The following is a 14,439-nucleotide window of genomic DNA, read 5'->3' as shown; positions in this document are numbered from 1 at the left end:
TTCCATGTACTGAACTCTTTTTATTCAACTATGCCAAGGTAAATTCAATTTTTCATTTGAGGACACCTTTAAACTCTTCCTGTGGTCTTCTCAATGTGCCATCAGGGAAGAGGCTGGATTTCCACTCCTTTAATAGACCTTGTAAGTAGTGGAAAGAAAGTGCCATTTTCAAACTTTTTCTTTTCTTTCAATCCTATCAATGATAGATTGCAGGTCTTACAAAGATCTTGGTCTTTTTACTATTTTCATTTTGAGATGGTGCAAAGCCATGTTGTGTGCTGTGCTCACGCCAATGCCAAAGAGGTTGGCCAAATCATGAAATTCAGCAAGTCTGTAGAGGGTAAGGGCCAGTCTCTTATGTAAAGACACTGGGCATTTTATAACTGTATCAGTGGTCAAAAGGGTTTACAGAATGACTTTTAGATCAATCACCTTTTATAAACTGTGTGACATTGATTCAGATGGCAATTAAATTACCACATGCCCTTGGTGTTTCTCAAAAAAAAGTAGGTAATTCAGCTGGGGGACTGTTATGTGGGTGGTGGGAGAAAAACACTGACATTCTAGATTTGGACAGCAACAAAATCACAGACTAACCCCTGTAAATGCTGAAAATACATTACGTGCCCATTGGAAATAATTACCATCTGAATAGGGCTATGGCTGATTCACACAGGATTAAGTTCACCTACAACCTCTGCATTATTACAAATCACTAGAGGTCACCAGGCAATACTAATGCCATGTGAATAGGGCTTTAGGATGCATTTTCTATCACAATCCTCCTATTTATTCTGATTGGTGTGTCATCAGTTTTGCTACTTAAAGGGGACCTATTATGCCCCTTTTCACAAGATGCATTGAATGCATTTCTTCATCCAGAACTGGAAGTGTTTCAGATGTTGTTGGTGATACCAGAGACTTCACAATAAAAGGAGAAATGTGAGAAATGTTATTGGCCATAGTGCCACAGTCAATGTCCCTGGACAACGAAAAGGCAACATCACTATGTGTGCTGCATTTTTACTCAACTGGTGTTGTGGCACACAATACTGTCTTGGGGCAAAATAACATAACTCTGAAAGACTCCTATATTTTTAAGCTCCCTCAATGATATCCTCTTTCCACAGGACCAAATGGAGCCAAATTGTGTAGTTGTTTGTTTGTTTGCAAGGCATTCTGACAGTTTAGCTCCTGCATAACTCCATCAAGGACTCTTCATGTTTGTGGAGGAAGAGGCAAGGCTGTCCAAACCACCCCAAATACTTCATTTGTAAATTTGCATATGCAGATTTTTCTGGCATCTGGTTCCTTCTCCACATTCCACATTCCACATAGTATATGGGATCCAGCTGGTCGGCAAAGAAGCCATCGCCCAAGTGCATCTGCTGCTTCTTCCCTCTGGAGTTGATAGGAATGACTCCAGGGTCCACTACCACAACAACACCTGCTATGAGCTATGAGCTCTTCCAGAACCAGGGCAACAAGATCCATGGCAATCACTTGACTTGACAGCGATATTAACACTGGTACTGTAAACAAAATTAATCAGTTCCCCTCTTTCGTCCTGGAAGCCATACAGTAAGAAGCCTGTAATGTTTTGTAATCCAGTAAAGAAACAGTGTTGTAACAAACAATCTTTTATTTAATTTTAAGTTAGGAGCAGAAACAACAACAGCACATCTACTCTACTGACTCGTAATCTGCACACTTTACAGGTAAGTGTAATGAATTATGCATTAAATGCATTTCTTCATCCAGAACTGGAAGTGTTTCAGATGTAGTTGGTGATTCTGCACAGTTTGTGTATCTACAAGTACTGTCCCTTTTTTCAACAGAATCCTCTGATTTCTCCTCAGGATTTGACCATCCTCTGTCCTGAGAGTGTAAGATCTTGGGTTCACCTCCTCCAGGACTGTGGCTCTTTTAGTCCAGGTACTGCAATCCTCCAGTCTTACTGTGTCAACCGTCCTGATTTGCCTTTTGAAGCCTTGTCATAATTTGCTGTTTGTCTCTGTTTCCAGTGCTTTTGTTTTCTTTTCAGGCATTTTTTTTGTTTGGTTTTGATAAGAAAGTGCGGTTCGTAATCTGCACCCCATCATAATTTCTGCAGGGTACACACGGTCACTGCCTGATAGGGCAGTCAGCTGCCTAAGGGTACTTATTATTTCTTATTTGTGCATCCTTGTTTCCTTCCCTCGCTTCCTTTCCTGGCGTCTCAGCTCCACCCACCTTAGGATGCACCTGTGTATCCTCACTCATAACTCCTCAGGAAGTGTCCTCGCTCCTCATTCCTTGCCTCCTTGTGGTACAATTAGAGAATTGAGATGTTCTTAAAGATGGCTGAGTTTGATCAGTTTCCAGGTCACAGGCTGGAGGATGGAGCCAAGAAGTGGAAGCATCAATTTGAGTATTGAGAAGCACCCTAAGGGGCCGTTTACATGACACCGTTTTCAACTAAAAACGGAAAACTTTTTATGTATTTTGGTTGTTCATTTACACAACAACAGCATTTTGGTGGCCTAAAAATGCAAACTTTTGAAAAGTGCAAGTTTTTGAAAATGGTCTCTGTGTAAACGACAAAAAGGTGAATCTATGAAAACGACGACGTCATGCGCATTACACATTCAGTCTATGGTGTTTTATTGTCATCTAATGGCCTGCCAGCATTTTTAGTCATATTCACAGATTCGTGTGAATAGGGATGGTTTTGACAATGGTGTCGTCTGTACACGTAAAACTCAAAGGAAAAAATTCTCCGTTTTAAGCATATTGGTGTCATGTAAATGTACCCTAACTTTTCAGATACAGCCCTTATCTACACACTCTACTGGTAAATGTAATGCTACTGACACCTAGTGGTTAGTTATAGAACTCTAAACACTTGAGGGCTTGGCAAAGGTGTGCATCGAGGGCCACGCTTACGAGCACCCTTCTGAAACGAACATCGACAAATGGGACATGCTACGATCTTGTGGAATTAATGGACACACACACACGGCAGCCATTGTAGGTCCAGAAGAGCAAAAGTGTGTATTTGGGACAGGGCCTATCACTACACAGCCTGGTCACTGCCATACTATCAAAATAAAAGTAGCTTAATGGCAAGAACACTCTTTATAATAATATGTATTTAAGCAATTATAAATCCCCTAGTAAACAGGATGTATTGTTTCTCATTGCAATGGAGAAACTGTTTGAAACAGATATATTTGTATTACATCTTAAAGGTATAGTTCACCCAAAAATGAAAATGTGCTTACCCCCAGTGCATCCAAGATGTAGGTGACTTTTTTTCTTCAGTCGAACGCAAATTATGATTTTTAACTGCAACCGCTGTCGTCTGTCAGTCAAATAATAGCAGTGGATGGGAACTTCAACTATAACAGTAAATAAAACTTGCTTAGACAAATCAAAATTAAAACCTGCGGCTCGTGACGACACATTAATGTCCTAAGACACGAAACGATCGGTTTGTGCGAGAAAACAAACAGTATTTATATAATTTTTTACCTCTAATACACCACTATGTCCAACTTTGTTCAGCTTCCTGTTAGTGAGGTCAAAAAACGCGTTCTGGTGACGGAAGTGATGTCTCGCCCATATACTTCAATGAGCGCGAGACATCACTTCCGTTGTCAGAGCGCGATCAGACCTCACTTGCCGGAAGCTGAACGAAGTTGGACATAGTGGTGTTTTAGAGGTAAAAAATTATATAAATAATGTTCGGTTTCTCGCACAAACCGATCGTTTCGTGTCTTAGGACATCAATGTGTCGTCACGAGCCGCAGGGTTTAATTTGGATTTGTCTATGGAAGTTTTTTCAACTCTTATTGTTCAAGTTCCCAATCACTGCTATTATTTGACTGACAGACGGCAGCAGTTGCAGTTAAAAATCATCATTTGCGTTCGACTGAAAAAAAAAAGTCCTCTACATCTTGGATGCCCTGGGGGTAAGCAGATAAACATCAAATTTTCATTTTTGGTGAACTATCCCTTTAAGTCTGCAACAGTTGACAACAGCACTTCTCTCTCATGTGTGTCACTACTGACACCTAGTGGTTAGTCTAGAAATACACTAAATTTTTAAAAAAGCTTTCATAATCCTTCTCTGTTTCTTTCTTTTTTCTTTGTTTTAATGAATGTTTAATGGTAGTAACCTAAGTGTAACTTTAGCAGCCTAAGTATATTATATTAGGCCTGTTCTTTATAATTTTTTCTATAGGTGTCATCTCCCCTCCCTCACCATATTAATACTTTGGTGCTGTTCAGGTTAAATATTCAATCAAATATGACATTGATTAAAATACAAATGAAAGCACATTTCAGCCTCAAACAGCTTCTCTATAGCTAAGCAAGTGTACTGCAAAAGATCATGCATGCAAATGTAACGTCTAAAAACCATGTACTCCCTAATTAAGAATATAAGACTTTAAACTTTTATTTGTTCTGCAGTATTAAAATTATTATCACATTCAAGACAAACAAATATACAACATCAACAATAAATTAATAATAATAATAAATCTAAAAAAATATCAAAAAATATAAAAATATAAAATATAAAAAAATCTAATAAATCTAATAAATCTTTTCTTTTGTAGATGAAGTTGGGTAATAGCACATGGTACAAAAGAACATGCCAATCTATGCTTTATAAAAAGTCATCAATGTTCTATAAATTTGGCTACATTCCTTATTATGAAAAATAAAATCTTTTTTGTCCTCCAAAGTAATGTCAGTTCCAGAGATATCCTTAAAAAAGACCTCAAAATCTACCAGAATAATTTAGTGCAAATACAATAAAACAAAAGATGACAAATAGTCTCATCATTCAAATTACAAAAGCAAAACAGACATTTCAAATTAATATCTTTATTAAATCTTTATATAACCTTATTTACTGGGTAAATACTGCGAATAATTTTAAAAGAAACCCCCTGAATCTTATTGATGACACAGTATCTCCTGGAAACCATAAAAGTCTTCTCCCACTTAATGTCTCAGAAGCGTGAATTCCAGAAACTTTAAGCTGGGGTATCCTACATGACAGCAAATTATTGTTGCATTTTTTATGAACAATACTTATACCATCTAACTTTAAACTAAAGTCAATAGTTACATTCACATCAACAGCATTAACACCATGCAACAACTGAAGGAGACCAGAAGGTATGAATCAAGACTATCTGCTAATCTGCTTTTCACCATTGATAACTATGAGACAGCAAGAAAGTCTTCAGTTTCTGTTATGGCGTACTGGCCTGCACAATAATCAAATCAGAGTGCCTCTTGCATACATGAGGAGGCAGATACAAGGATGCTACTCCATGTGGCAGATTCTGCAAGAAAAGGACCTGTCCATATACCTCTACTGCAGATGACATGACTACAGAGGCCTTCCCTGTCAAAGGCTCCAAAGGCATTCAGCGGAGGTGATTTCTATTGTGGAACACTTCACAATACTCCTCTTTGATCGCACCAGCAGCCAACTCAACATTGATCGAGCTCATCTCAAGCTGTTCACAAAGAAAGGAAGAGGAATGGAACAAATCCCCTCATCTGAGGATGCACTGGTGCAGCACCTTAAAAGAGCCTCCTTAAAGTGCGCAGCTCTGTATCAATGTAGTGGAGACTGTGATGAAGGCATTGAAGAATAGGTTCAACAACAACAACAAAACAGTCAAATATGCTTCTCAAAAAAATGAACGGAACACTCAATCATCACAGTATAATAACATTTAAAAATTAACCACAGTCAATTAAACTTCAGGGATATCAATCTGTCCAATTAGGAAGGATAAGTGATTTGGTGCAAGTGATTTGACTGCTTTGGTGCAAATAAAAGTAACAACAGGTGCACTGAAGAGGCAACAGCAAGACAAGAGGTTTGGTGTGTCTCCCAGCACGGTTTCAAGAGCATGGAGGAGATACCAGGAGACAGGCTGTTACAGGGACGTAGAAGGGCAACAACCCAGCAGCAAGACTGGTATCTGCTCCTTTGTCCTCCTATGGACGCATACTGTTTGGGTAGCAATATTCAATTTGAAAAATAATATGTAAAATGGCAATGCATTTCTGTATTAAGTTTACATTTTCCATACCATATGTGCAACATTTGGAGCAAAATGATTATTCAAATTCAATAATATAATTTACATTTGCTCTTTCCTACACTAGTTTTAATATGTAATTTAAACATATATTTTAACGCTTTATAAACTGCAATAATAAAATGACGTTCACTACGCACCGACCCTCCACCCCTTCGACTGCAGCAGGTTTCTCCCTCTGTCCTCAGTCACACTGTCATTGCTCCAGTCACCTATAGGCCTCCAGAACCTGTAACTCCACTCAGTGCCACTGGCTCTCGATCTGCACCCAGGGATCCATCTGCCTCGTTGACATCGGTTGTTCCCCAGATGCCATCAGCCACCAAAACACCATTGTTTCTCGTGTTGATATATATTCTTCTGCCTTCTTCTGTTTCTGCAAGCAACATGACAGTGCCTTATGTGTATATAAAATCACTTTTGTAAATTTCTATAGCTTATTTACTTACATGATTATGAAACAACTTTATCAATGCACTTAATGACTGCACTTTCTCGCTAAAATGCTCCCAAAAGTAAGATTATTGTCTATCAAGTACCCCTTAGTTCTAAAATACTTGCAGTTTAATTTATTTGTTACCCCTTTATTCCTATAATTATCTAAAGTTATATTGTAAATTTGTTGTAATTACACAGTATTTTCCAGGCTGTAATCTAAAGCGTTACCTAAGATTTTTCTAAAGAACAGTGGGCAGTTTAACTGCTCAGAGATGCGTTTCTCAAAAGCATACTATGCTGCGGTTCTAAGATAAACTTATACAATGCTGTTGGGAAACACAGCCCAGGACAATCAAAGGACTCTTGAAAAACTATCACAAAACATGAAACAGTGGAAGATCATCCAGGTAAAAACACACAGTATAAGGTTCAAGTGTGCTGTATGTGAAGTTTTGAACTGGTTCAGTTGTGTAAATTTGTCTTGTGACTGTATGGAAAAATCAGTTTAGCTTATTCAGGGCAGTACAAAATAAAGGACAAAATGCAATTTTTATAATCCCTCTTTTTTTTTTTTTTTTTTTTTTAAAGAGTAACATTTTGCAGATTCTGCAAGTTGTATGTAATCTCATGAGCAGACTTTAGCTATAGGTCACATGAGACCTAAGAAGGCAAGACTAACTAGCTACTTTGTATGAATAAAAAAATAAATTGCATTTACAATATTATTATAACAATTACTATGGAATAACTGTTCAAAAAAGGCTTCTTTTGAGAATATGGAAGTTAATTGTTTTTAAACAGTTTTCATTTTTAACCACACAGGAGAATGTAAAGAAGCACAATGAGTTCAGCATCGAGGCAAAAGAAGAAAAAGAAGTATGTGGTTTTATTCACTGCATGTTTTTGTAATGATTATGTTCAGTTTATGTTCCTGTTTGCCTGTGTTAGTTTGTCTCTGTGGTTTTTGATTGAGTTCACATGTTCCTGGTTACGTTAATTATCCCTGTTTGTATTTAAGCCCTGTTTTTTCCTAGTTCAATTGTCTGTTATCATCGTTGTTATATTGTGGTTTTGTTATATTTCCTGTAGATACTCCTAAGTGTTCCTTGTTTGGATTCATTACAGACGGTTTATTGTTTGTTTATTATCTCCTCAGAGACAGTTTTATGCTTTACCCCAGAACTAATATGGTGGAGTGTTAATGGAGAGTCATCAGATAATGCATGTTTATGAAAAAAAAGAGTAGGCTATTATGTTTTACAAATTATGTGTTTTACAAATGATCTCAGGCATACTAACAATTAACTTAAGATGATTTTGTATTTAGTCTATTACACAATGAACCTTGAATTTTCTCTGTATGTGTTTTGTAGAGCCCGATCACACGAAAATGCGTTTCAATAGTACGAGTTTATAATCTCGTAGAATACGCCAAAATGAGTTTCGGCGTGATTATGGTACGCTGTTTTGCGCGTGAATATGATACGCACTTTATGGCGTATTATACGTACGAACCCGCCACCCCCCCCCCCCATCCTCCCCAAGTGCGTATCATATGCACGCGAAAAACTGCGTACCATAAGCACGCCAAAACTCATTTTGGCGTATATATTCTACGAGATTACAAACTCGTACTATTGATACGCGTTCTCATGTGATCGTGTTGGTTTTGTACAGTTTGTGATAAACTTTCCATTGTTCAATGCAGAAATAAATTTGGTGCGACGTCTCCACCGTTCATTGATTACTTGAAAGAAATTTTGAGAAGGTACCCAGATGGAGGACAAATATTGAAGGTGGGCAAAAAAAAACATTAAATATTGTCTGAACACTTTTGTATCATTGTCAAATGGTGTGTATCTTATATCTCATCGTATCTGTTGATAATATTTCTGCTGTATCATATCAGGAGCTGATACAGAATGCAGATGATGCAGGAGCTTCACGTGTGGTGTTTATTCATGATGAGAGGCATTATGGGACTCAGAGCCTGTGGACTGAAGAGCTCGGACAGTATCAAGGTATTTGTGTAAGACACCAGGTAGTCAACTTTTGTTTTCTTTCACACACAGCACACAAACAACTTTCTAATTCAGCAACCAAAACTGCTTGTCAAGTGATAGACAAAACTGACAATGCATTTTTCCCTTTAGGTTAAAATGAAATGTGGATAAACAGTCATAAATCTTTTCCTTAAAAGAAAACGTATAGAAAGCAGAAAGGATTTGCATTTCACATGTCGGCAAATCAAATTAAATTGGCAAGCAAGCTCTTAAGGACAGCGCAACATCAATGCACCAAAAATAAAATAATTTACAGAATTAAATTAGAACGGAATATACCTTTCTAATAAATAATAATAAAAAATAAATAAAAAAAATAAAGTCAGAATCATGTCACAAGGTGCTAAACAAATGTATGCAAAACACAGAAAGTGCAGGGGAACATATATTCAAAACACAAGCCATAAATAGTTAAATTAGATAACCCTGAGTGATCAATACATAAAATAAAAATAAAATAAATTCAAATAACAAAAGTATAGCCAGAATTGCCAGCTTTGTCTTTTTATCTGCAGAGACAACAACACACACTAAACTGGAGTGGCAATCTTTTTAGCTAAACATAATCACAGTGTAACACTCAGCCCAAAAGGTTGAATTACATGAGACTCAGATTATACTGTGTGAGAAGAGTGTTTAAAAAGATGAGACATACAACAACAGTTGTAAAGTGAATAAATAAAATGTATTTACAATAAACACAAGGAACTTAACACAACACAATTGTACAGGCTGTTAAAAGTAGAGTCCGTTTTCACCATACCATAAAACAGAAACCTAGTGTGTCGCCAGTCTCACTGTGTAAGTGTCCACCGGTGTATATACAAAGTTTGTGGAAGTGTTGATCCAAATTATACTGGAAAGGAAAGTCCTTTAAAAGTGCCAGCCAAAAGGTCCAGCCAGCCATTGATCACCAGTTTGTGAGAGACTGTTTGATTGCCATGCTGCCATATGCTGCCTCCTTTATGCTGGCTATTTCCTGTATCCTGTCATGTGATCAGTCACATGACAGGCAGACCAAGACTCATTTAAAGACATTAGGTGTGTTCGACATCGGCAAAGAATAAACACTAACAAGAAGTGAAACATTCCATTGTAACACCGGCGCCCAGCAGCAGCTCTGCGTTTCCGCCATTTTGGGGTGAAAGCGAAAGGGGTCCACTAGTTTCTATGGCAATATCAGCTGAAAAAATGACAATATGGCAATATTAGTAAAAAAAGTATATTAAAACTAACAGTCAAACCTGAATGATGACAACACAGAATTAAATACTATCGCTAGTGATCATCAAATCCTTTTAACAGTTTAATTTACACACTTTGTGTTTAAGTCTTCCACTTTTTTCACAAAAAAGTTTGCTCTCTAGAAACCCAGTTAGTTTGGGTTAAAATTCTTTAAAGTTCAAATATTAGCATTATAAACACTGAATTAATACAACATGTGAAATTAAATTAAAGACATGCATCAGAAAAATTGGGAATGTTGGACAATAAATATATGAATATAACAGCTTTACAGTAAACTGTTTTTGCAGTGTTGTCTTTTATTAATGTCTGTTAAAGCAAGACTATGTAAACAAATAAACACAGCCACTGTGTCCAAAAGTGGCAATTAGGGGATAACAGCAATGCATCATGTTTTATAAGATGAAGTTACATGTTTTACATGTTTACATGTTTTATAACTTATAACTGAAGGCGTGAAAATAAACATGAAACACACGTGATTGTTGACATGCGGAGGGCATGCGGAGGGCATGCGGACATGCAACCTCCTTTTCCCAAGATAACAGCTCTGAGTCTTCATCTATGATGCCTGATGAGTTTGGAGAACACCTGACGAGAGATCAGAGACCATTCCCTCATGCAGAATCTCTCCAGATCCTTCAGATTCCAGCTCCATGTTGGTGCTTCTTCTCTTCAGTTCACTCCACTAATTGTCTTTAGGGTTCAGGTCAGGGGACTGGGACGGCCATGGCAGAAGCTTCATTTTATGCTCAGTGATCATTTTTGTGTTGGATTTGATGTTTGTTTTGGATCATTGTCCTGGTGGATGGTCCAGCCACAGCCCATTATAAGATTTCTAGCAGAAGCGGTCAGGTTTTGATTTTTTATCTGTTGGTATTTGCTAGAATCCATGATACCATATATCTGAACAAGATGTCCAGGACCTCCAGCAGAAAAATAGGCCCACAGCATTAAAGATCCAGCAGTATATTTCATTGTACACATGGGATACTTTTTTATCCATGTGTGCACCAAACCCATCTGGTGGGTTTGCTACCAAAAAGCTCTTGTTTTAGTTTCATCTGACCATAGAAGCCGGTCCCGGTTGAAGTTCCAGTCTGAATATGCTGGAGATTGTTTCTGGATGAGAGCAGAGGATTTTTTTGAAAACCCCCCAAGGGTTGTAGGTACTGTTTGATATTTTTTAGGCTTTCTGAGGCTCAAGACTCAACTAATCTCTGCAATTCTCCAACTGTGATCCTTGGAGAGTCTTTGGAGTCCTTGGAGTGACTTTCCTCCTCACCGCGTATTAGGACGATTTAGACACACGTCCTCTTCCAGGCAGATTTGTAACATCTTTAATTGTTTGGAACTTCTTAATTATTACCATGATTCTGGATTTTCAGTGCTTTAGCTATTTTCCTACAGCCATTTTCTATATTGTGTGACAGTTTTGGAATTATACCGCACTGTTTTAAAAAAAATAAATAAATTGTCATAATCAGTCGGGAGAAAGGCGTGACTGATTGAACGGAAATACCTGAATAAAAGAGGAAGTGGAAGGAGCAACGGAAGTAGTGAGTGACGTGTTGAGTTTGCATGAGAGGGCGGCCAACAATAGTGGCTGAGTCGCGGGCTGTTCAAATTATGTGCACGCCAGGTTGCTGCGTTTAATTATGCACATGGCGTTGTGATGGATCTTCCTGGCGCGGATGACCACAGGTGCTGGATCCTATCGCTTCAGTGTTTGTCTGCTGAGCTCGCTTGATCCTTCGTCACCGGGGCTGTTTGCAGAGCGTTGCCTGGCATGGACGGAAGGCTGCCGGTTTCTGTTGTTTCCGTCTTCAGTTCACCGTACACAGAGGAATTAATTGCTGCACTGTCATATCGCCCCACCGATGTCGACTGCTGAACTGTTGGGTCTTAAAACGGCCGAGTCCCGCCTCAACTCAACTCAACTCAGGTATCCCCTAACGTACCAATAACGCACTTTAAAAAAAAGTCCAAAAACTTCCCCGACATTATTCGCCTCAGTACAAGAGACACACACACACACACACACACACACACACACATTAATTTTCTTTATCTTTAAAGCTTTTCTTGTTTTTTTTCTTTCTGGGGTAAAAACGTTTGATTTTTGAACTGTTGTTTTTCTGAATATTTTGATTATTGAAATTTTGTTTGTTGTTGGTTTATTGAAGTGTTTTGCCAACCTTAATGTTTGGTTTTGTGATATTATTTTTTTTTTTGATTGAGACACGAACTCTTAACCCCCTGGTTTAATTGCGACAGCCTATATCAAAGGGACTTTTTTGCAATTGTGTCATTGTCTGGATTTTCTCTGTGAAAGTGTTTTTCCAACTCTGACCTTACAATTACAATTTGATAAGATTGAAATTGTGTTGGATGTTTTTTGTGAATTCCAATATATTGTTTTGACATTTAAATTGTGTAACTGGTGGTTTGAGTTTATCCTGGGTTAAACAGTTAATTTAATGTGGTAGATTTGAGTCTGCCTGGCGCCCGAATTAGCAAAGATTTTGAATTTATTTAATTAAATTCCAATAGTTTAGGGTACCACCGTTACATAAGTGGCGCCCGAACAGGGACCCTCAGATAACTGAATGTGAATAATTTTGAATGTGAATATACATTGACTTTTTGAATTTGGTACTTGAATTGTTGTGTATTTTGAAAAGTCATGTAAAGGGAAAGTTTTGGAGTTTTTGGACTTGATGTGTTTGAACTGAATTAGAAATCCCGTTAACTTGTCAAACTTGTAATTTTTTTTACTTATTGTAAAACTGAATTTTGATGGTTGCCCCACATTCTTTATGAAATAGGAGCTGTTTAATTGAAACATTATGTGATTGCATTGAATATCAATTGTTGTAATTGGTGACTTGATTGACTTGACTAATTACCTTACAAATTGCTGTTCACATTTTTTGTTTTGATTGACTGGTGGGACAATTGCTTTAATGCTTTGCACTGTATGAAATGTGAATTATAATTGTGCAAATGAAAGATAATGTAAATTGTATATACTGATATACACAATACTGAATAACAATTCTATTTTTTTATTTTTTGATAACACATTTCCTTTACATAAACATGGCAGAGCAGCTTATCCCACACTCAACCTTTGTTGAGATGGACGTTCCAGATGTGGCTACCCCTAATTGGCCACCTGTGCACCGTCAAGCTCCACAGGAATCCTATATCCCTACCTTCTGTCACACGCCCACCCAGTTCAGTCGTATTGTGCAACCAGGAGCCCATGTGCAGTTTGCATCCCCACCATTAGGTGGCAGCACTCCAGCTCAACGCTTCCCACAGGAACAGGAAAATCCAGTACCCATGCAATTATGCACTCCACCACATGGAGTATCATCCTCAGCCACGGCCTCTTCACCTTCTCCATCTTCAGGGGTACAGTATGACCTGCCTGGGATTCTCCCAACGCCTAGAAGAGAGATTGGTTATCTCACTGCACAAGCTCAAGGTAACTGGGATCAGCTGAACGATTTCATGACCAAACAAGAAAGAGCTGTAATTGAACTTACCAAGGAACTAAAATCCAATTCGTCCAGTCATGAGAGTCAGATTACTACACTTGCTGGAAAGATTGATGAAATCAAGCAACAACTCTCCACAACTTTATCTACAAACAAGCAGCAAGCTGAAACTGAGTCAGACCAGACAATTACAGCTATGAAATTTATGATAACTAAAGAAATCCAAAAGATAGAGAATACCTTGTTGTCAGAAGTGCGCTTCATGGTGCAACAGTTGCAGTCTGAGGTTCAGCTGGACATTAAAGCAGTTCAACAGCATTTTCAAAGGGATTGTGGTCAACTGCTGACAGAAAGTAGTCAATTGTCTTTACTTACTGACAAATTGTTCATCAACATGAAAGAACTGCAAACCAAAATGGAAGCAAAGTTTGAAAGTCAAGAGGAAAGAATGGCTGACTTAAGTGGGAAAAGTATTATTCTTCATAATCCTTTACCTCCACCACCAGTAACTTCAGCAGCTGCTGCTACTACTGTTGTTAAAAGTGACCACATTAAGTTAACATTTCCCACATTTGGAAGGTCAGCTGATGACCCGGATCCTTTGTTATATGTAACACGTTGTCTAGACTTTCTTGCTGTACATCCTTTAATGGATGCTGACATCTTGGCCACCTTCAGGACAGTTTTATACGGCACTGCCCGTGATTGGTGGGAAGTAGCAAGATCATCCATTACAACATGGAGTGCGTTTCAGTCTGCTTTTCTTGCAGCTTTTTTAGCTGAGGACTATGAAGATGAGTTGGCGGAACGTGTCCGCCACAGGATTCAAGGGGAAAAGGAGTCCATTAGGGATTTCGCCTTCACCTACAGAGCTCTCTGCAAAAGGTGGAAACCAAGTTTAACTGAAGCAGACATTGTTAAGATGATTCTTAAAAACATAAAACCTTACCTCGCCAGTCACCTTCGTAGCCGTGTAACCACTGTGGAAGAATTGGTTCGTCTGGGTCACCAGCTGGAGAAAGACCATGAACAACAGAAGCAATGTGATGGTAAAGCTGGTTCCAAACCTGTTGT

The 14,439-nt window shown here is 38.2% G+C and overlaps 1 pseudogene; it reads left to right on the top strand.

Annotated features, from left to right (window-relative positions):
* The first annotated feature begins 7,392 nt into the window (after positions 1-7,392).
* LOC137036194 (sacsin-like) overlaps positions 7,393-14,439 on the top strand; it is a 29,179-nt pseudogene continuing 22,132 nt past the window's right edge.

This window comes from Chanodichthys erythropterus, chromosome 14 (genome assembly GCF_024489055.1).
Source record: "Chanodichthys erythropterus isolate Z2021 chromosome 14, ASM2448905v1, whole genome shotgun sequence".
NCBI lineage: Eukaryota > Metazoa > Chordata > Actinopteri > Cypriniformes > Xenocyprididae > Chanodichthys > Chanodichthys erythropterus.
The sequence above is the reverse complement of the archived record's forward strand: the minus strand, read 5'-3'. Positions and strand labels throughout refer to the sequence as shown.